The sequence below is a fragment of the Miniopterus natalensis genome, chromosome 17 (genome assembly GCF_054644295.1).
Source record: "Miniopterus natalensis isolate mMinNat1 chromosome 17, mMinNat1.hap1, whole genome shotgun sequence".
Taxonomy (NCBI): Eukaryota; Metazoa; Chordata; class Mammalia; order Chiroptera; family Miniopteridae; genus Miniopterus; species Miniopterus natalensis.
The window spans coordinates 14,821,670-14,842,081 of record NC_142097.1 but is presented as its reverse complement, the minus strand read 5'-3'; the positions used below and the strand labels follow the sequence as shown (position 1 = coordinate 14,842,081).

At 52.9% G+C, this 20,412-nt stretch overlaps 1 protein-coding gene across 1 annotated transcript in view; it reads left to right on the top strand.

The window, feature by feature from the left end:
- RPH3AL (rabphilin 3A like (without C2 domains)) overlaps positions 1-20,412 on the top strand; it is a 74,080-nt gene that overhangs the window by 8,061 nt on the left and 45,607 nt on the right.

Genomic DNA, 20,412 nt, shown 5'->3' with positions numbered 1-20,412 from the left:
GCATCAGTCTCTTCAGTGTATTCTAAGCAGATGGGGAAGGATTCGAGGGCCCTGGGAAGGAAAGAGGGCCCGAGACTGCAATTGGGCCAGGGTGAGAGGTCACATGGTCCACCCTGCAGTGTGCATGGGTGGTGTTCCTCCTGGGCTTGCCAGTAGTTGCTCTTCCCATGCAGATGTGGTCCCAGCTTAACCACAGTGCGGTGACCTTGTACAAGTTACTTAACCTCTGTTGTCTCGGCCCCTGTTTCTCTATTTGTAAACGGGATACTAAAGCTTATGTCCTCATTGGCTGGGTGTGAGGAGTAAATGAGCTAATGCAGAGAAGCCCCTCACAGAGTGTCTGGTCCATTTTGAACACTCAGTAAAGGAGACCTGTTGTTATTGATGTTACTATTAATCTACTTCAAGGTCCCAGCTGTTCAAACTGCCCATGTGTTATAAAGAATGAAACTTATTTCCCATATATCTCAGAAGAAGGTTAGTGACATCCCATGTATTAGTCAGCTTGGGCCACCGTAACAAAATATCAGAGACTGGGCAGCTTCAACAACAGAAATTTATTGCTCATAGTTGTGGAGACTGAGAAGTCCAAGATCAATGTGCTCGTCAGTTCAGGTTCTGGTGTGAGCCTTGGCTTGCAGATGGCCCCCTTCTCACTGTGTCCTCACATGGTGGAGAGAAAACTCTGGTCTGTCTTCCACTTCTCATAAGGACACCGGTCCTGTCGGATCAGGGCCCCACCCTTATGACCTCATTTAACCCTGATTACCTCTGAAAGACCCTGTCTCTGACAGTCATATTGGGGATTAGGGCTTCAACATTTGGATTTCCAGGGGACACAATTCAACCCATAGCACCCCACATTCTTCTTGTTAGAATTCATGTTTTCTTGAACTTAAATTGGAGTTCCTACAGTTAGTTTCATGTTTTTTGTAATTTATATGAAAGCCGCTGGAGGCCTTTGTAGCTCTCCAGCATTAATCTTGAGCCAGCAGTGAAACCAAACTCCTCCATTTCTGCGCAAGTCCCTCATATAAACTTAATACTCAACCACTTTTTCAGCCTGTTGTAGGCTAATTCTGGGTTAGGGGAGTCCAAAAGGACAAGTGTCCAAAACAGTCACTTCCCTTAGAGCCTGATGGTCAAAGTGGGAAGACTCTCTAGAGTGATACTGATCAAGGTTTCCAGGACTAAGAGCAATCAGGAGAGCTGCCTGGAGGAGCTGGCTCTGGAAGCCTACTGAAAGGTGGAGAGTAGAGTGAAGGGCATTCCAGGCAGGGGGGAACAGCAAAGCAAAGACATGGAGCTGGATATGGGCTGGGCGAGCCCCTGACCATGAAGATGCACCCCTGAGGGCAGGGAGAAGTGTACTGAAAGAAGAAGAAACATAGGAGATGACATCTGATTTGACTTAGGAACAGGGGGACCTTGGAGGAGGGACAAAGGTGAGATCATGCGGACTTGAAGACACGGGCAGAGCTGAGATCTTTGTGTAGGAGATGGGCCTTGTTAGAAGGAAGAGTTCTCTGAGAGCCAAGCCACGTTTGAGCAGGGTGGGCAGGTCCGCCAGGCCCCAGGGCCTGTGGGAGATGGTCAAAGATATCACACAGACACCCTGCAGCCACTCTGCCAGGCATTGATCACCTAGGAGAATCAGGAGAGGCCCAGACTTAGCTTCAGAGCCCCTAGCAAGGCTTTAGCTCTTGCAGGAGCCCTCTGGTGTCTGGGAGGGGAGGACAATGTCATCTATTCACTCATCCAACAAATATGTAGTGTACTGCTGGTGCAGACATGGGGGATGTGGTGTAGGGACACACAGATCCCTGCCCTCCTCGGTGATGGGTTAATTGATTATAGACGTGGTTGGATTACAGAGACAGCCCCAGAGGCCTGAGAGAGCTCTAACAGGGTACTAGCCTGACTGGGAGCCTCAGGAGTCCTCCACTCTAGGTTCACCATTTACTGAGGACCTTCTGTTTATTTCCAACTCCACTTTCTACCTCCTCACCTTTTGCAATGGCAGGCAGCCCTGGGTCCAGGAGGTCTGTGGCCATGGGCAGGCTGCTGGGGAGATCTCCAACGTGGGAAGTATCCAGATCCAGGCCTCGGGGGGGGGGGGGGGGGGGATCCTCTGCTGCTCCTGGCCACGTGGAGCTGTCTCCTGCACGGGCCCTGGCAGGGTTCAGCAGCCACAAGCTGAGTATGTGGGTGGAACCCATGATGCTGGCCCTAGCGGCAGCTACCCTTCGGTAATTGGGCCCACACGCCCAGGCTGCCTGCCCTCATTAGGGGAGGGCTGTGGTGGGAAGGGAGAGGGGCAGGCTGGTTAATTAGAGAGGCCTGGCACTCCTAATTGCTTAGGCTCTGAGTCAGCCAGCTTTCAGTTCAATTGAGAGTCGGGTTTCACCAGCGATGGGAGGCTGGGCAGGGCTGCAGGAGGACCTGCCTGAGCCCAGGATGATGCTATCACTGTGCAAGAGAAGCAGTAGGATTTTTTCTGGTTTCAGCCAAAGTGTGTTTCACGGTGTGGGTGCCGAGGAAGCTGCCCATGAAACAGTGGTCTCAGTGATGTGTGCCGAGTCCCCATGGGAGAGGACAAGGCCCCATTACACTGCTCAAAGCTTTAGGGAAGCCCAGCTCTGTGAGGGGTCAGGGCTCCCCTGCTCAGGATGGGGAAGTGATGGATGGAAGGGGCCAGGCTGGGGCTAGGCCAGAGCCTGACCCGTGCCCCACAGCCTGCTCCAGGCTCTGAAGAGGTATGTAAGGGGGCTCAGCCCAGACCCCCAGCAGGAAAGCTGGCAGTAACCTGGGGGCCACTAATCCCATCATGGGGCCCCACCCTCATGAGCTTATCAAACTCTAATCACCTCCCAAATGCCCCACCTCCAAACACCATCACGTTGGTGGTTATGGTTTCACCATATGAATTTGAAGGAACACAAACATTCAGTCCATTGCACCTGCTGAGCAAAAACTCTGGGTGTGGGGCAGGATCTGTGTTTAACAAGCCCTCTGGGGGATTCTGATTATCTTTAGGTTTGAAAACTCCTGCTCTAAGGTCCCAGTCCCAGGCCTGGCTGAGAGTGGTGGTGAAAGACTTTGAGTGCCAGGTTTTCCCTCTGCTTCTCTTGCTCCCCTTACCCTCCCCACCCTCCCCTGCACCACACAACCCCTACTCCCCTCATACCACACCCCCCACACACCTACACCTCCCATATACACCCCCACACACCCAAGCACATAACCCCACACCCCCCCACCCCTACCCCACACATACCCCCCAGGTCAGGGGCTCCTGCACCCTCCCCCAGGCCATTCTGGCTCTTGCCAACAATGAACACTAAGGCCACTGTCTCACCTTGTTATATCCTGTAGAGTTTATAAAGTGCTTTTACAAAAGTCATCCTGTTTGGTCCTCAGGACAAAGCTGTAAGGGAAACAGGAGCTGAGGCTATTTCCTAGTCACAGATGGAGAACAGGGCCTCAGTGGAGGCTATGTGGCCTTCTAGGGTCACCTGGCTGGGTAGTGGGTAGCTGGGTCCCCCAGGGGCATTTGCTGTGCCATGCTGCCCCTCTGTTCCTTCAGGCCAAAGCATTCACACCGGAGAAGCAGGGATATCTTCCTACAGACCACAGGAGAAGAAACATCATACTCAATGGTGAAATATTGAAAACTTTTCTCATAAAAAGGGAATAAGACAAGTTCTTTGTGTTATTTTTATCACCACTTCTACCCAGTGTTGTACTGGAGGCCTAGCCAATGCAATCAGGCAAGAAAAAGAAATACATGGCATGAGGATTGGAAAAGAATAGCTAAAACTGTCATTATCCATGAATATAGCATAATTATGTAACTAGGAAATCTGAAAGAATCTAAATACAAATGGCTTGCCTGGCTGGCATGGCTCAGTGATTGAGCATCGACCTATGAACCAAGAGGTCATAGTTCAGTTCCCAGTCAGGGCACATGCCCAGGTTTCGGGCTCTTATTTACTCTGCTAGACACTGTTCTAAGGGTCTGTCACATGTCAACTCATTTAGTTCCCCTAAGGACCCTATGTGGTTGGCACTATTATCATTCCCCTTTTACAGATGGGTAAACTGAGGCACACAGTGGTTAAGCATCTTGCCCAAGGTCACTCAGCTAGGTAGTCGTGGAGCCAGTATTTGAACCCAAGCAGCCTGGTTCTGCACACCGTTGCCATTAACTGCTATGCTACATCAACCCAACAGAGTTATGAGCTAAGAAGGTCGATACAGACAAGAATAAATAAATGCAGTCATCCCAGAAAGAGGCAAAAACACAAGCAGGGAGGGCGGGAGGGCACTGTTAAGAGCCAATGGGGAGGGAGTGGGAAGGCAGCTATTTTATTTTGGATGTACAGCAAGGACCTCTATGAGGAGGTGACATTTGAGCTGAGACCATGATGAGAAAAAGCCAGATCTGGCAGAAAGCGTCCCAAGCAGAGGGAGCAGCATGGACGAGGTACGAGGTTGGGAGAATGCGGCCTAAGTGAGAAAGGGAGAGGGCCCCACAAGTGACCCTTCAAAGCTTGCGGCCTGGCCCTTGCCAAGCCTGTGGAATGGGGACTGCCCCACCTGCTCCTTGGATTAACTTGAGTCCCCCAAAATAGGAGGAGGCAAGTTTAAAAATTATTTTTAATTTGTGGTAAAATATACACAACATAAAATTTGCCATTTTAACCATTTTTAAGCATACATTTCAGGGGCATTAAGTATGTTCATGTTGTGCTATCACCACCACCATCATAGCCAGAACTTCCTCGTCTTGCAAAACCGAAACCCTGTACCCATTAAACATTAACTCCCCTTCCCACCCTCCCCAGCCCTGGCACCTGCCGTTCTGCTTTCTGTTTCTATGACTTTGCCTGCTTTAGGCACCTCATATAAAGTGGAATCATACCGTATTGGTCTTTTTGTGACTGGCTTATTTCACTTAGCATGCCATCTTCAAGGCTCGTCCATGTGATAGCATGTGTGGGGATTTCCTTCCTTTTTAAGGCTAGTATCCACCGTCTGTAGGTATCACGTTCCGTTGGCCCATTCACCTGTCAGTGGACACTGGAGTCGCCTCTACATCTTAGCTCGTGTGCGCAGTACCCCTGTGAATATGGGTGTGCAGGTATCTCTTTGAGTTGCCGCTTTCGCTCCTTTTGGACGATTCCCAGAAGTGGATCGTGTAGTCGTTGTGTGTAATTTTTGGAGGAGCTGTCACCCTCTTTCCACAACGGCTGCACCGTTTTACATTCCCATCAACCGTGCACAAGGGTGTAGCTTTTTGCAGGGTCTCCCTCCTGGATGGAGGCGTGACGAAACTCACCCATGTCCCCACTCCCTTTCCAGACCCAGCTCTCAGTGCCCCCGTCCCTTGGGTGCAGCTGCAAAAGCAGCAGCATCCTTGAGCAATAGTCATTTCATCTGCGCTGCCTCCAAAGTGGCCTCACTGTGTCCTTTCTCCTCCTCAACCTAATTCAGATGTAGGAGACGTGTGCTTTGCTTCATTACGAAGATGGATTTTTTCATTCGGCTACTGATGTTTCCCAAATTCCCGGAAAAGTCACTTAATTCGCCTACCCTGAGGGCCTCCTCTGGCTGCTGTCACCCAGGCTGTTTGGCAGGAATTGACTTGGCTGCTCTTGCTGGATCCAGAGGATTGGACCAGACACCACGCAGCATCTTCAAACATCTGCCTGCTCAGGAGTCTGACTGTCAGAACATCTCCATTAAGGCACACTTCTTTCTTGCTGCCCTGGTGCCTGCGGCATGATCCCCCCCCCCCCAAAGTAGCTTCTTTCTTGCACTTGTGCAGTCCAGAGACCATTCTGTTCCCCTTGTCATGCCTCTGATCTTTAGCTCAAGGTCAAAGGCAGCCAAAGAGCTGCCAAGAGCCAGGGTGGTCTTGGGGAACCTTGAGGCCCTCTGGTGGCAAGAGCCAGAGCTCCTTGGAGACCAGCCTTACGGTCATTCAGAAATGTGTGGGTGGTCTTTCTCCATTGCGAGTGGGAGTGGGATTCTTGGGGTACCGCAGGAATAAGCATTTCCAGAGGCCCCACGGGAGGGTGAGATATGGTCGAAAGCTTTATTTCCATGGAATTACATCCCTTCAGTATAGTTAGAAACAAAGCAGTGTCCAGAGTTTCTGTCCCATGTTGCAGCCAGGTCCAGTTCAGCATCAGGCTAGTTACAGTCCATTAGTCCATTGTGTGTGGGGTCCACATGTCTGTGGGCTCTATAGGCAAATGCAGGGGAGCAGGAGCGTGAGCCCCATAAGCCAGGAGTCCACCAAGAGGAATCAAGAGCCAAGAGAACCAAGAGCGCAAGGGAGCGAACTCCTTTGTTTAGGGAATTAAATATTCCAAAATTTTCCGCCCTTGTAGTGACCACGCCCACTCTGGCCAATGACCTCTGTGCTCAGGTGTGACTAAGAGAAAGCACCTTCCCTATGTTACCCCAACTTTACTGGGCATGTATCTCCCCCCCCCATCCAGTCCCTTCCCCCAGTGATCTGAAGGGAATAGACCTGTGGTTCCCTGGGGAGTGTAAAGCTACAGCGTCCTGGCAAAGCTGCCCAAATGACATGCCCATAATTTCTGGCCTTCCCTTTGTTCCCTTCCTGTTATTAATAACGCGGTTAATTGCAATGGTATCACCTGCAGCCCTCTAGAGACCCTGTCCACTTAGCTCACCTGCATGCCAAGCCCTGCCCTCCAGCAACTCATCTCTGAGATAGACACTGCAGCGCAGCGTGAGAAGTGCTGCAGGAGCAAAAGGCGTGGAGCGATCTGGAGGAGAGGGTGGCTTAGCTGGCACCTGGGTTGCTGTCTGAGCCACACCTGGAAGGGAGGAGACCAAGGTGCCCGGAGAGGGCATTTCAGGAGGAGGCACAGCTCTATAGAGGCAGGGTGACAATGAAGTGCAGGGACTGGGGGGCATTTGGCATAGCTAGTGGTTTGGGGATATGGGGAAGTCATCAGGGAGAGGGAGGCAGGCCCAAGAGGGTGGAGAGAATGAAGTGAGGAGTGTGAAGGGCCCTGTGTGCCAAGCTGAGGAGTTTCCTCTATGCAGCAGAGGCATAGAAGGAAAGGGTTCTGTGCAGGAATCAAGTGGATCTCTGGGGAGGTCACATCCAAAGGCAGATTTGGAGGGGGGACTGTGTGGTGGGTTGAGAGAGCCTGTTGGATGCTTTAAAACAATAAAACAAGTTGTGTTCCAAAGGCACAGAAAAATAAGCTTTAGCTCACAACTGTGGCTGCGGCCGCTCCCACTCCCTGAGCTGTAGAGGCCAGTGCAGGCCTGAGGAGCAGATTCTGGGGCAGTGATGCTGCAAGGGTTAGACTGAGCTCCGTTTATTGTTGTTCTAAAGCAATGATAGATTTGCTTTCCAAATCTCTTTGTCTCAGGCTGTGATTGAATCCGTGTCCTCTTAGCAGGGGAAAGCCAGTGTGGGGATTGGCATGTGCTTCTGAGACCACCTCTGTCTCTGATGTCTGTGATGCCATTTACCCTTCACAGCCCTCCAGAGGGAGAAAGGCAAAAGACAGTGATATACCCATTTTGCAGATGGAGAAACTGAGGCTCTGGGAGATGACTTGCTCCTAGTGACATAGCCAGAGCCTTACAGCTCATTTCAGAACTTTGCTCACATACTCTTTAGGGAGTAAAAAGAGCTGAAGACTTATAGGAGACCCCCCACAAGAAGATAATATTTGGTGCCAGCTTGCCAGTTGGGTGCCAAGGCCATTGACTAAGTGCCCCCAACACTGGGGAAGCGATCGTAGTCCCTAGTGCCGACCATCCACAGCAGGGTGTGACCCCTGGCCCCTCCTTAAGCAACCCCCCCATACACACACACAGTGGACCCGGAGCTTTGCATGAGTTTGTACTCCTCTGGGGATGGCTGAGCAGGGCCTGGACACATCTGGGGTCTGCAGGGGTTTGTGTTTGCTGAGTCATGGGTGAGAGTCATTGTGAGGCCAGCCTCTCATTGACTAGGCAAAACCCTCTGTAGGCTTCAGTTGGGGCTGGTGTTGGAGTTGGGCTCCTTCCCTGAGACAGCTGTCGGCACCCCCTTGGGCCCCTTGCCACCAGAGCTCAGTGGCTCTCTTCCCTGGGTCTGGTCATTTTAGATTCGAGAGAACGCAGGCAGCAGGAAGCAGTGTTGGCAAATCTGTTTAGCAGCTGTTACCAGGAACGGTAATTTTGTGCAGCCTCTTGTCCTCTGTTGTGGTAAATAACAGATAATGACATTTCCAGTCCGTGGCATGGCCGGGTGCTACACACGCGGGCCTCGGCTCACCGCTGCGCCCTGCAAGCTGCCACACTTCGGAAGGCCTGCAATTCTTCATTGCTCTCAAATCGCCCCTGTTTTTCCTGCCACAGCCTTTCCCGCAGGGCTGTGGGCTGTTCACTGACCTTAACTCGGGGTGGATTGAGCCTGTCCTCTGTTCCCCAGAGGGTGGGCATCAGGGTGCCTCTCCTGCTGATGGGGCACCTGGTAGGGGGCAGGGAAGGGAAAGCCAGATTCTCTTCAGAGGCTGCCTTTAGCCCCAGCCTCCAAACCAAGAAAGAATCAGGCCATTCTCAGAGGCAGCTTGAAGGATCTTTACTCTCTCCCTTACAAGCTCTTTCCTCACCCTTGTCATCCCACCTTCTGTGGGAGGGGGGACTCTCCCAGGTTACAGATGGAGAAACAGGCTGGGAGGGATTATGATCTGCCAGACCCCTCTGCCCAAGAGCCTCCTTGGCCATGATGAGTTTCCAGGCGCAGGCAGCCGTGGACTTTGGGCCCTCCCGGGAGCGAGACCTGAGCACCTAATGCCACTGCACGGCCTCGCCACCAGGCTCCCTGCTGCCTGCGGGGGAGTCTCGTTAGCCTTCCAGCTCATTCTCTGCCCCTCTGCTTACTCATCTCGCTCAAGTGTGGCTCTGATCAGTGTGCTCTGCCCACCCCCTGACGTCTTCCGTGGCTCCTTAATGCCTGCGGAATGAAGTCTAACCACCTCCACACCTGTCTGGGGCCCTCAGTCCATTCCCTAGGCACAAGCTGCTGATTTTAGCAGCATCAATGAAACACCCTGGCTGGCAGTTCTGAGGCCTGAGGGTCGGGCCTGACTGCACCTGGCCCCCACCTGTCACCGCTCTCCTTGGAGTTCTGTTTCTCACCAGGGTCCCTAATTAATCATTAGTGCTGCTGCTACTGGAATGTTCAGAAGCCCAAGGGTGTTTGTCTAGTCTGCCGTATTTTTCAAATAAAAAAATCAGTTCCAACGACAGGTATTTACTGGCTCCAAGGATATTGACTGTGTCCCAGGCCCTGGAGGGGGCGTGGAGAAGGGAGAGGGTATTTTCACATAAACTTTTGAGAGTTACGATGATCCTGGAAGTCAGAGAAGACAGTGCTGATCTCTGCAACTGCCAGGGCTGCCCAGGGGCGGAAATGTCCCCTGCTGAGTTGGTAGGGGCAGAGCTGGGGGGTGGGAGGGTCTCCTGACCTTAGCCAGCAGGGTCTGTGCAGTCACTGGAGAGACCATTTCAGTACATTGCAGTCAGCACTCCTCTCTAGCCGTCTCACTGTGGGAGCACACAGGAGGGAGTAACTGGTGCTTGGAGTGGGGGTGGGGGTCAAGAAAGGAGTCGCAGAGGAGAATACATTTGAATTATACCTGAAGGATACATGGACTTTCACTGACCATGAGGCACAGCCCGAGGGAAAGCTGGAGGCATGGAAATATCTAGAGTGTTGAGAGCAGACAGTGAAGCGTGGTTGGCGGGCATGATGGGCTTGGTGAGGCTACAGAGGGAGCTGGGGGCCAAGGACATCTGTGTGCACCCGTGTCCTTGCCTCTGTGCCCCTCAGGCTGTGAGCCTGGCCATGTTCTCCGCCCAGTCCAGGGCCTTAGAAAGTGTTTGCTGAATGCTCTTGACATCATTGGCCCCACCCTGCAGCTAAAGTTGCTGCCCACCAGATTCTAGGGGGAAGGGATGGTGGAAGTTAGCCAGAGGCTCCTGCCTCGCCTTCTAACAAGCAGGGCTGTGATTTGTGTCTTTGAGGTCAGGCCGAGACTGGTCACAGGCCCTAGGACTGTAGACTTCCAGAGCTAGGATCTTCTCAGCAGACCTGGCCAGAGGCTCCTCGCATGGCCAGTGCTGACCACAGCCAATGTCCCCCCTCCAAAGGGGGGCTTTATGGCAGTCCCCGAGGAGCCAGGCTCACTTGTAGACTTAGCTCAGGGACGACCAAGAGGGGCAGGGCATTTTCAGGATGCTGGACAAAAGGACAAAACAAAGAATAAAATGATCCAGCCTCTTCTTTGGCTGTTACTCCCAGAAGCAGGCTCCTTTAACAGAGGCTGGACCAGGCGACTGCCAGGTGGCAGGCACTCCTCTGGGTGACAGTTCTCTGTAGGAGGCCCGGCCCCAGGGCTTCCGGAAAAGAGAGGTAGGTTATACAACCGGGGCTGGGCTGCGGGAGGCGGACGCTGGCTGTGTCTGGCCATCGGTTCCCTGTGTCCAAGTTCCTGGCATGACCAGTGTCGAATATCTCGGGAAGCGGGCTGCCGCTTATCTTCAGACCAACACTGTCTGTAGGACAACTTGCTCCAGTGACATCTGTTTCCTGGGCCCCGTTAGCATCCTTCTCGGCCAGTGCGGGGGTCATAGCGTGGGTGAGAGGTGAGATCGGGATTTGGACCCCAGTCTGCCCTCCGCTGACTGCCCTTGTGTGACCCTGGACAAATGATCTAAGCTGCCCGCCCCAGGCCCGCCCTTGTTAAGTGAATAATCCGTGTCGTGCACTCCTGCTGTATGCAGCACACGGTGCGTGTTATATAAGCTCTTGCTTTTGTTACTATGGACTTGGCTCTGCCACCTCCCTGTTACGTGAACTTAGCCAAGCTACCCGACATCTCTGGGCCCCCAATGTCCACATCCACAGCATTCAGATCATAAACCCTTCCTCGGGGCCACTGTGAACGTAAATGAGATTAAAATGTGATGATGATGTGTGTGGGCGCTGAGCCTGGTGCCAGGCATGGAGTAAGTGCTCAATAAATGGTGGCTGTTATCATTATTATGAGTCGTATCTCTAAGTAACCTAACCATGCAGCAAGGAGCAAGATGGATGTAAGCCGCTTCCTTCACCACCGGGGCTTTCCCCTGTCCTGACTCCCACCCAGCCAGAGCAGAGAGGGAGAGCTGCAGCGGCTGTGGGACACAGCTGTCCTGGGAGACTGCGGGTCTGAGTGTCATCCCTCAGTGGCTCTGATGGAGCGACGTGGACCTGCAGCTGGGAGTCTGGGGGACATGATGAGCTCAGGCTCCGTCACTTCCACAGAAGCAAGGGGTTTCTTCCTTTAGGGCTGGAAGGAGCTGAGGGCTCCAGGAGCCTAGTCCCAGGATTTGTTGGAGCCCAGCAGGGTGGGGCAGGCCTTGCTCAGGGCTTATGGAAGCTTGACGAGGGTGGTGGAGCTCCACCTACCACATATTCTTCCACCCTTGGCAGGCTGGCTCAGGGCCAGGGGTGCGCCCTGAGGTGCACGCCAGGCCAGGAGATGTTAGGAGGGTGTGTTCCTGAACCCCTGATAGAACCCTTCTCAGAGGAGTGGCCATTTCTCATGCAGTTGGTTTCTACTCCTCACGTAACCCTGGAGAGAGTCTCCCATCCCCACACAGGCCCCATGCGTCCCTAAAGGTCCCCTTAGGTGTTTACGAGAACAAGTGTAGAGTCCCCATGAGGCTTCCTGACCAGGAGCTGGTGGGGCTCCTCCTCTGTCAGGACTTCACCTTTCCAAACCCAGGCTCCCTTTGGATAAATAAGGAAACTTTCCACATTTTTTATAACACTATTTAAAATTTCAAAATAATAATATGTGTTTGAAAAAAGCGAATATAATAGTGAATGTGCTTTCCCACTACACGTGTCCCCTCCTCAGGCCCCGGAGGCTCTGTCACCCCCTCAGAGGAGAAGGACCCCAGATGGAGTCGCAGGCTGCTGGCCTTGTTGCAACGTTCAGAGAAACACGCACGCTAGGGGCTCACCCCAGCCTCTGGGGGGACATCTGGCCCTTGCCTGAGACAGGGCTGGCTCCAAGAACTGTCCCTGGCTGTCTCCTACAGCCCTTTGTCCCTTCCATGCTTATGTTTATGTGCATAATTCCCTTGTGCGCACAGGGTCCTGCGTCAGCGCTCTGCAGCCTTAGTCACGCTTAACGCTCTGTACTCGCTGGCCAGTGTTGTGTGCCTCTCCCCCGGGAGGGCTGTGTCGTGGGCACTTCCTGACACCTCACACTGAGCACATACCTGGCACCTGTTGAATGAATGAATGAACGAATGAATGAATGAATGAATGAATTTGCCTGGACCGAGTGCCATGGCTCATGTGGTCCCCCTCTGATCATACATTATTAGATTGGCTGGTTTTTAAAAACCATCCTCTCCACTTCGGATTGAATAACCCCTCTCTACTCCTTTGCCCAGCTCTTGTCTGAAACCATGACTGCCTCCACCTGTGCCCCCGTCACCCACATGCACTCCCTTGGGCCCCGAGACAGCTCAAGCCTCCTTTGTTTCCCATGTTCTGTGGAAAAGAGGCAAAAACCGGGCACACAGCCTCTGGTCTCAGAGGTGATGCTGAGGATAACCAGGGCCAGAAGGAGTTAACGGCGCCGGCAGGTGGGCCCAGGGGAGGGGGCAGGTGGGCAGCCGTCCCCACCCCCCTTAAGTCCGCCATTCCCCCGTCAGACACGTGCAGCAGGGCACGAGGTAGAGATGATCCAGAGCCAATGCAAGGCATGATTTCTTATTATGCGCTTGTGAATGGTCATAATCAAGAGCTGCTTCTGCTCCCTTTGTAGCCTCCCCTCCACCCAGGATGCGGTGCTGGCTGACTAGTGAGCGGCAGGTGGAGGGAGGAGGTGTTTTGGAAGCTAGTCCTGAAATCTGTTTCCTTTCCTCTGGGAGAGGCGGCAAGGGGCCGGGGACTTCAAAGGCCTGGGTTTGCAGGTGGTCCTGGAGCAGCAGCATCTGAGGGAGGAAAAGGGCCTGCTGAAGGGGCCATGCTGCTTCTAGAAGCCCGATTGAATTAAAGAGGCCTGGTGCTGACTGAGTAATACACCTGCCACCTCAGCCTGGATGGAGGAAGCTGGCATCTCTCTGGTGGGACATTAGAGTAGGAAGCACAGAGAGACTTGTCTTCGTCTGAAATTCTTCTCTGGTAGCCTCTTGTCTTCCTGCTCAGACCAAGCAGCAGGTGAATGGCATTAAGGCTGGGTGTCTTTGGGCCCTGGTCACTCGGTATTTGCAGTGGTCAAGGCTAAGGTCAATGTGCCCTGAGCCCTGTTGGCCCCCAGACTGTATCCTAATGAAGGAAGGGCCTGGCTGTGCTCTCTCCCAACTGAGGCTTGACCTGGTCTGTAGTTCTGGAGGAGGCGCCAAGGCCCAGGGAGCCAGCCTCGCCTTCATTTGGGGTGTGGGGGAGAGTGAACGCTTGGAAAAGTCTCTTGTCTGGGCAGCCATGTGGCGCTCAAATGGGGTTCACATCCCACCTCCCTGTGGTCAAGTGACTTAACGTGAGGCCTCAGGTTACCTTATTTATAAGACAGGGACAGTAATACCCACCTCCTGGGGTGATTATGAAGATTAAATGAGATTCTACATAAAACACCTAGCTTGGTGCCTGACGTAGTGTAAAGTGCTCAATAAAGTGTATAACTATAATCTGTACATCAGTATCTAAACTATTTAAAGTCATTTGGCAGCAGGACTTGGGTTCCAGGTACAGAACCTATGCCAAGGCCATTTCTAGCTCCCTGGCCCCCGGGCTGGTGAGGCACCTCCAAGCCTGGATAGTGAATAGGGCTGAGTCCCAACCAGGGGGTCAGTGACCCGGCAACACCATGGGGGAGGGGAGGCGCTGACTATCTACTGTTGAGCCACAGTCAGCTGAGAAGTTCTATCTCCCGCCTATCTGTGCATATGTTTCAGCTTCTTTAATCCATCCTGTCACACAAAAATACAGATCTGGTCACAAAATGAAGTTGGGGTCGAGTAATTTCCCAAAACATTTAGCATAAGCTTCCTTTAAATAGGAATTCTGCTTATCCATTTAAAACATTTTGATTTAACACCGTTCGGTTTACGTTTTGGCCAATATCCCTCCAGATATCTATCTGTGCATGTACCAACTTCTAAATAGTTCCAGGCACATACACATACTTATATAGTGGAGAATTACCCTGTACGTAGTGTTTATAACATGCTTTTTTTACTTAGTCTATTGTGAGTATTGCTCCATTTCAGGACCTAGCCCGCCTAGTCGTGATTGTTTTCACTTTTTAGTTTATATCCTCATAGTTTTTATTGCTGCCTAGCTTTCCCAGAAACACAGTTGGGTTTTTCCTTGTTGAAGATTTGATTTCTGGTACCGAGAACACATCGTGTGATGTGAGATGCACGTAGCCATTTCTGCCCCACTTTGGGGGGGTGGGGGGCGACCCCGCCTTGAGCATCATTGGCAGCATAGGGCACAGAGAGACTGGCGCCCTGTAAGTGTCGGTTGGTTGGCAATCCTGGGAAAGTCCTTTTCTAAGTGAGTCTTGCTAGTTCATAAACTCCTCCGTTTGATGGGACACTCGAGGACAACGGGTCGTGCCTCATTCATCTTTGTCACACCTAGAACAATGCTTTGCACCCAGTATCGACAAAACGTTTGTTAAATTGAAGCATCAGATACCTTCAAATTAACCGTCTTCGATATTCATTTCTGCAGCGTGGCATACATTTTCCTGGCCGCCTCGTACGGAACATTTGAGCACAATTTCCTCCGTTTTTGGCTGACTGAGCGTCACGAACATCTCTGTCTGTGTGATGGATGGTAATCCCGCGGCGCCCTCGGGGCCTGTCGAGGGTGCGCGGCTGTTCCCCGGTTACTGAATGTTCCCGGGCCGCTGTTCCTGAGAGGCGCTGGGGTCTGCGTGCCGAGCAGCTGGGTTCCCAGCCCTGCCCTAGCGCCGCACCTCCTCCCTTCTTCTGATCAGTCAGTTGGGGAACCCCCTGTGGAGCTGGGGGCTCTGCACGAGATGGGGGGGCCTCACAGTGAGGATGTGAAGGCCCAGCTTGGGAGCAAGGGGCCTGAGCGGCGATGCACCTCGCAGCAGAAGTGCACTTGTGCTCTCTGCCTCTTGGCTGCGGTGCGGGGAGGGGAAGGTGCCAGACTGCAGTGGAGGCGCTCCAGGGAGTCCAGGGGTAACTGAAGTGGCCAGGACTGTGAGGGTGTCAAGGAGGGTGCCCCATCAGACCTTGGAATGAGTCTGCACACACAGGCGGCCTGCAGGGTGCACCCCAGGGTGGGGGGCAGACAGAAGGGGTCATGTGGGGTGCGGCCCTCAACAAGGGATTTTCAGTGTCCTTTCCCTTGTGCTTGGGCCAGCCTGGGTTCACACAACATACCCTGAGAGTGAGGCCCGCCTGGCAAGCAGCCCCACCAGCCCTGACACTCTGCCCCGTGTGCAGGCTCTCCCGTCACCCTGCCCCGTGCTTGCCAAGTGAGTGTTCCATGTGTCTGTGTGTCTCGTCTCCCCAGTAACTGGCACATTCCAGGAGGGACCACATCTTGCCTTCTTAACTGTAATTCTAAAAGTAGCTCCTGTTTGTTCATTCATTTATTCTGCAAATATTCATTATGCCAGGCACTGGAAATAGGAAGGTGAACAGAACAGACCTGACTTCTGCCCTCGGGAGCCGATAGCCTGGTAGGGGAAGTGGTGGTAGTCATCGAGCTACATGAGTGAGGGTAAAGCTCCTGACAGTTGAGGACAAGAGGCAAGAGCTTATTGTGGAAGCTCCAACCAGGTAAGAAGTCAGAGAAGGCTTCCTTGAAGGAGCGGTGCTTTGCTGAGGTCTGAAGGCTGCACAGGTTAATGACACAAGTGTGACCAAGTGCATCCCAGACAGAGGGAGCAGCATGTGCCAAGGTCCTGTAGCAGGAAAAGCATATGAGGACTGGGGACTGAAGGCAGGCCCGCATGGCTGGGGCTCAGAGCAGTAGGGCAGGGGGAGGGGCTGGCAAGGAGGTAGTCTAGCCTGAGCAGGCCTCGTGCACCATGTGAAAGGGTTGTCTTATCCAGAGAGCAATAGGAAGTCTTTGAAAGCTTTTAAGCTGGCGGGGATGGAGAAATAACATGATTAGATTTACATCTTGAAAAGATCACTGGCTGCTGTATCAGGAACCAACTGGAGACTGGCCAACGTGGGGGTGAGACCTGCTGGGAGACCTCAGTGCGGGCCAGGCCCTGGGGATAGCAGCATAGATTGGGGGGGGGGGGGGGGGCGTGACGGAGGGGAGTCGACAGAGATTTAAAGTTTTTGGAGATGGATTATTTGGGTGGGCAATGAGGGAGAGTGAGGATGGAGGATGATTCTGGGTTTTGGCTTGTATGACTGATGGGTGCTGGCACCCTTTACTGATCCAGACATGTGGGAAAGGACTGTGGTTACTGCCTGCTCCTTGCAATGTACTGTGCTAAACACTTTCATGAATCATCGCCCTGATCCTCCCTACGGTGGCATGAGTCTGCCTGTTGCCACTGTTTTACAGATGAGGAAATGAGTCTCAGAGGTTAGTAACAAGCCCAAGGTTATATCTACATGGCAGACTCTGTGCTGTCCTGCCCCAAAGCCTGTGTCTTGTGGGCTATGCCCTGAGCCGTCCCCTTCCCCGTGTGTACTCTATGCTGGGATATGTTTGTAAAAGGAATTCATGGAGTGCCTGAGACAGGATTGAAGAGATTGCATGTGCCAACTGAAGGCCTGGACTTTTGTCACTTCTGCTCTGAGTGAGGACCACAAGCTAGACTTGGTTTGTTTAACACTCAGACACAGTTCCAGATGCTGGGAAGCACCAGGCAGCCACACCAGGGAAACCAGTGCTCACTTGCCCAGGGCAATTCCGCTCAATGGAAGCCCATCTCAGGCAAGGAAGTAAGTGATTGCCCCCAGTCCCCAGGGCTGTCCTTAACTCGGCTTTGCAGTGTTCCCTTTGTACCCACTTAATGTGGCAGCTGGCTCACACCCTCTCTCACTGGCTTTTTCAAATACTACCTGTTTAATTTTCTTTTTTGGAACCTGGGAATAAAAACCAAGCCCTTAGGGGGAAAGGCTCATTATTCTCTTACTGATTCGAGATGTAGTAGAGTAGCAATTATGTATTACTTGAACTGGAGCATGTTATCTTTTTGCTGGCCTGGATTCCCCAGCCAGAGACTGCACAACCGAGAGATCGCAGGATCTGACTGTGGGTTCCACCAGTGATGGCTGACAGCCTGAAACGGGGCTGTGCATGGGCGAGAAGGACCCCCCAAGCATCCCACAGGGCAAAGGGACGAGGGAACATTTGGGACATGCCACCCATGCGTACCACCCCCAGCACGGGAGCTGACGATCAGCCTTTGGCTCAGTCTCTGGGGGGCAACTGGCGCACACCATTTCTGTCCCCAGGTCAGGTGGTTCTGTGTGCTGTGGTCTGGGTAGAAAACAGGACCCAGCTCTTAGGCACTCTTTCCTAGTTTCTCTCTTATTCCCCAATAGTATAGATGTTTAGTCAATCAGATGATATTTATTAAGGGCATGTGCATGCCTATCCTTCGAACCCTGCTTAAATATTACTCCTGCAGTACAGCCAGGCAGCCCCTCAGCCTCGGCAGGCTGGATCGGAACCCAGCGTCGGGTGCTTCACTGGGAGCACATGAAGCCTGGGCCCTGCCTTCCCCACCCAGTGCCAAGCTCCACATGGGCACACGGCAGGTGACGGTTATAGGAATCAGTAAATTGGAAGGTGGGCAGGAGTCAGATGGGGATGGGTGGAGTAGGGTGGAGTGGGGTGGGGTGGAAACAAAACACAGCCTGACGGTGGCAAGCACTGGAGCACATTAGTCTGATGGGAAGTGAGGCCTTGTGGGGCAGCAGCGGGAACAGGCATTGAGGGTGATGGTGAGTGTGGAGTCACCAAGACTGAGGTCTGGGTCCTCGGGCCCAGTGACATTCAGCAGAACTTCCTGTGCTGATGGAAACGTTCTATTTCTGTGCCATTTGATATGATAGCCACCAACTACATGTGGCTATTGAGCGCTTAAAATTATTAGTGTGACCAGGGAACTGAGTTTTTCCTTTTATTTAATTTTAATTAATTTTTATTTAAATAGCCACATGTGGCTGGTGGCCACCATATGAGATGGAGGAGAATCATGCAGGGTTAGAACAGGGCAGGAGGGGTGTCACTGATAATAATGACTGTCATTTATTGAATGCTTACTATGTGCTGGTCACTCTTCATGTGTTTCTCAGTTAACCCTCAAGACAACCCTAGGGGATGAATATTATCCCATTTTATAGATGAGAACATCTGAGGCTTAGAGAAGCTTTTGCATAGCACGCCCAAGGGTCCACCCAGGCCTGCCTCTCTCCAAAGCCTGTGCCCAGAACACCAAGCTGCAGTGCTTCTGAGTAGGCTCAGAGCAGTGTTTCTGGAAAGTAAAATAGGTGACAGTGCAGGATAGCATGAGGTGAGCCCCCAGGAGGACTGGGGGCTCTAAGTGATCCAGGGTTGAGATAGATGATGATGATCCCATTTCTAGGGCTCCTAACATACAGAAGCAAAAGAAGTGTCACAGTCCTGGTCAGGGCCTATGCACTCCCAAAATCCCTATGTCGAAGCCCTAACTCCAAGGTGATGGTATTTGGAGGTGAGGCCTTTGGGAAGGGGATTAGGTTGAGTTGAGGCCATGAGGGTGGGTACCCATGATGGGATTAGTGCCCTAATAAGAAGAGGAAGAGATCAGAGCTCTCTCTTCACCATGTGAGGACACAGCAAGAGGAGGGCACATGTAAAGGGCCCTCACCAAGACCCTGACCATGCTGGCACCGCATCTGGGAGTTCCAGCCTCGGGAACTATGAAATGAGTGTCTGTTGTTTAAGCCACCCAGTCTAGGGATTTTTTGTTATAACTGCCAAGCTGACCGAGACCGGGGCAGAGGCCCCCTTCCCCCCACTTTTGTTGAATGTGTGGGGCAGGGTGGCCACAGAGCAGGAGGGAAGCCGTAGGGAAGCCCAAGGAGTATTGTTGGGGAGGCCACTGGGCCTGGGCTCTCTGCCTGCGGCTGGAAACCTCTCTCCCGTGAAGAGCAGCCACCCTTCCCTCCTGAGAAATATTGAGAAGGGCAGAGCTGGACTCCCCAGTCCCAGTCTTTGCTCCAAGAACCAATGTCATGGAGCTGATGAGCACATACGGCTGCACACCCATCGCCAGCAAAGCCTTGGCCCAGGTCTTTCCCTTTCACTCCTCTGCCCACTCGTTTGCTAATCATCAGCCACACTCCAGCACATGAAACAGCGCCTTGGAGAGTGTGGGCACCAGCGTGGCACTGGGCAGGGGAGGGGCATTATCAGCTCTCCTGAGGTCTGGAAGAAGGGAGCCTCCCAAATCCCAGTTGCCGCTATCCAGCTGTGGGACCTCAGGCAGTCTTCCACATCTCTGAGCCTCGGTTTCCTCAGCGGTATAGTGGAGATCCTAACTCCCACCCCCTGCATGCTTTGTTGCCAGGCACACACAATTGCTCAGGAAATGGTAGCCCCGGCTCTTCTGTTCTCTCTCTATCCCCGACACCATCGTCCCCCTGGGAGGGGCTGGAGCACACTGTGTGCTTGGAGGGCAAGCTGTCATCGAACCCTATAAGCATGTAGAAAACTCAGCAGGAAAATCTCACCTCTTGAAGGGCCACACTTATTTTCCCCCGTGCACCATTTATTTATACCTGATAGTGGGAATTAGCAAGGAAAACACCAGCTGGCTTCAGCACCTCCTTGCTCTCTCTTTACCCCTGGGAGGAGAAACCCACCTTATGGGCTTATGGGGGCCCCTGTCCTAGAGGTAGAGAGGCTGGGGGTGAGCATTGGGAGGGGTATCGGGAGGCAGCTCTAGTGGAGAAGCGGGAATCTCCAGACCAGGTCACGGGTAGCAGCTCAGGGATCCAGGGGGCTGGGTACTATACCCCTGGAGAGGCAGAGCCCCAGCTTGGCACAGATCCCAAACCCAGGCCTGGCACAGAAGTGGCTGGGCCCCTTCCCACTCCGAGGGACCATGGGAGCTCAGAGGGACAGCAGCATAGCAGTGAGCACCCAGACAGGGCACGCTCCCCAGATGTGCTGCACCTCTGAAGACCCCAACCCAGGACCTTCATGAGAGCTGGGAAGGGGCCCCAGTTGTGACTGGGCTGGACTTTCTTGCCAGCCTAGAGAACTGGGAGCTTGGAGAAGATCATATTTTATTTGGAGAAACAGAAGAAAAGTGACATTTCTCATACCTGAGTATTGGATGATAGCAAATGCATACACCCCAAGAA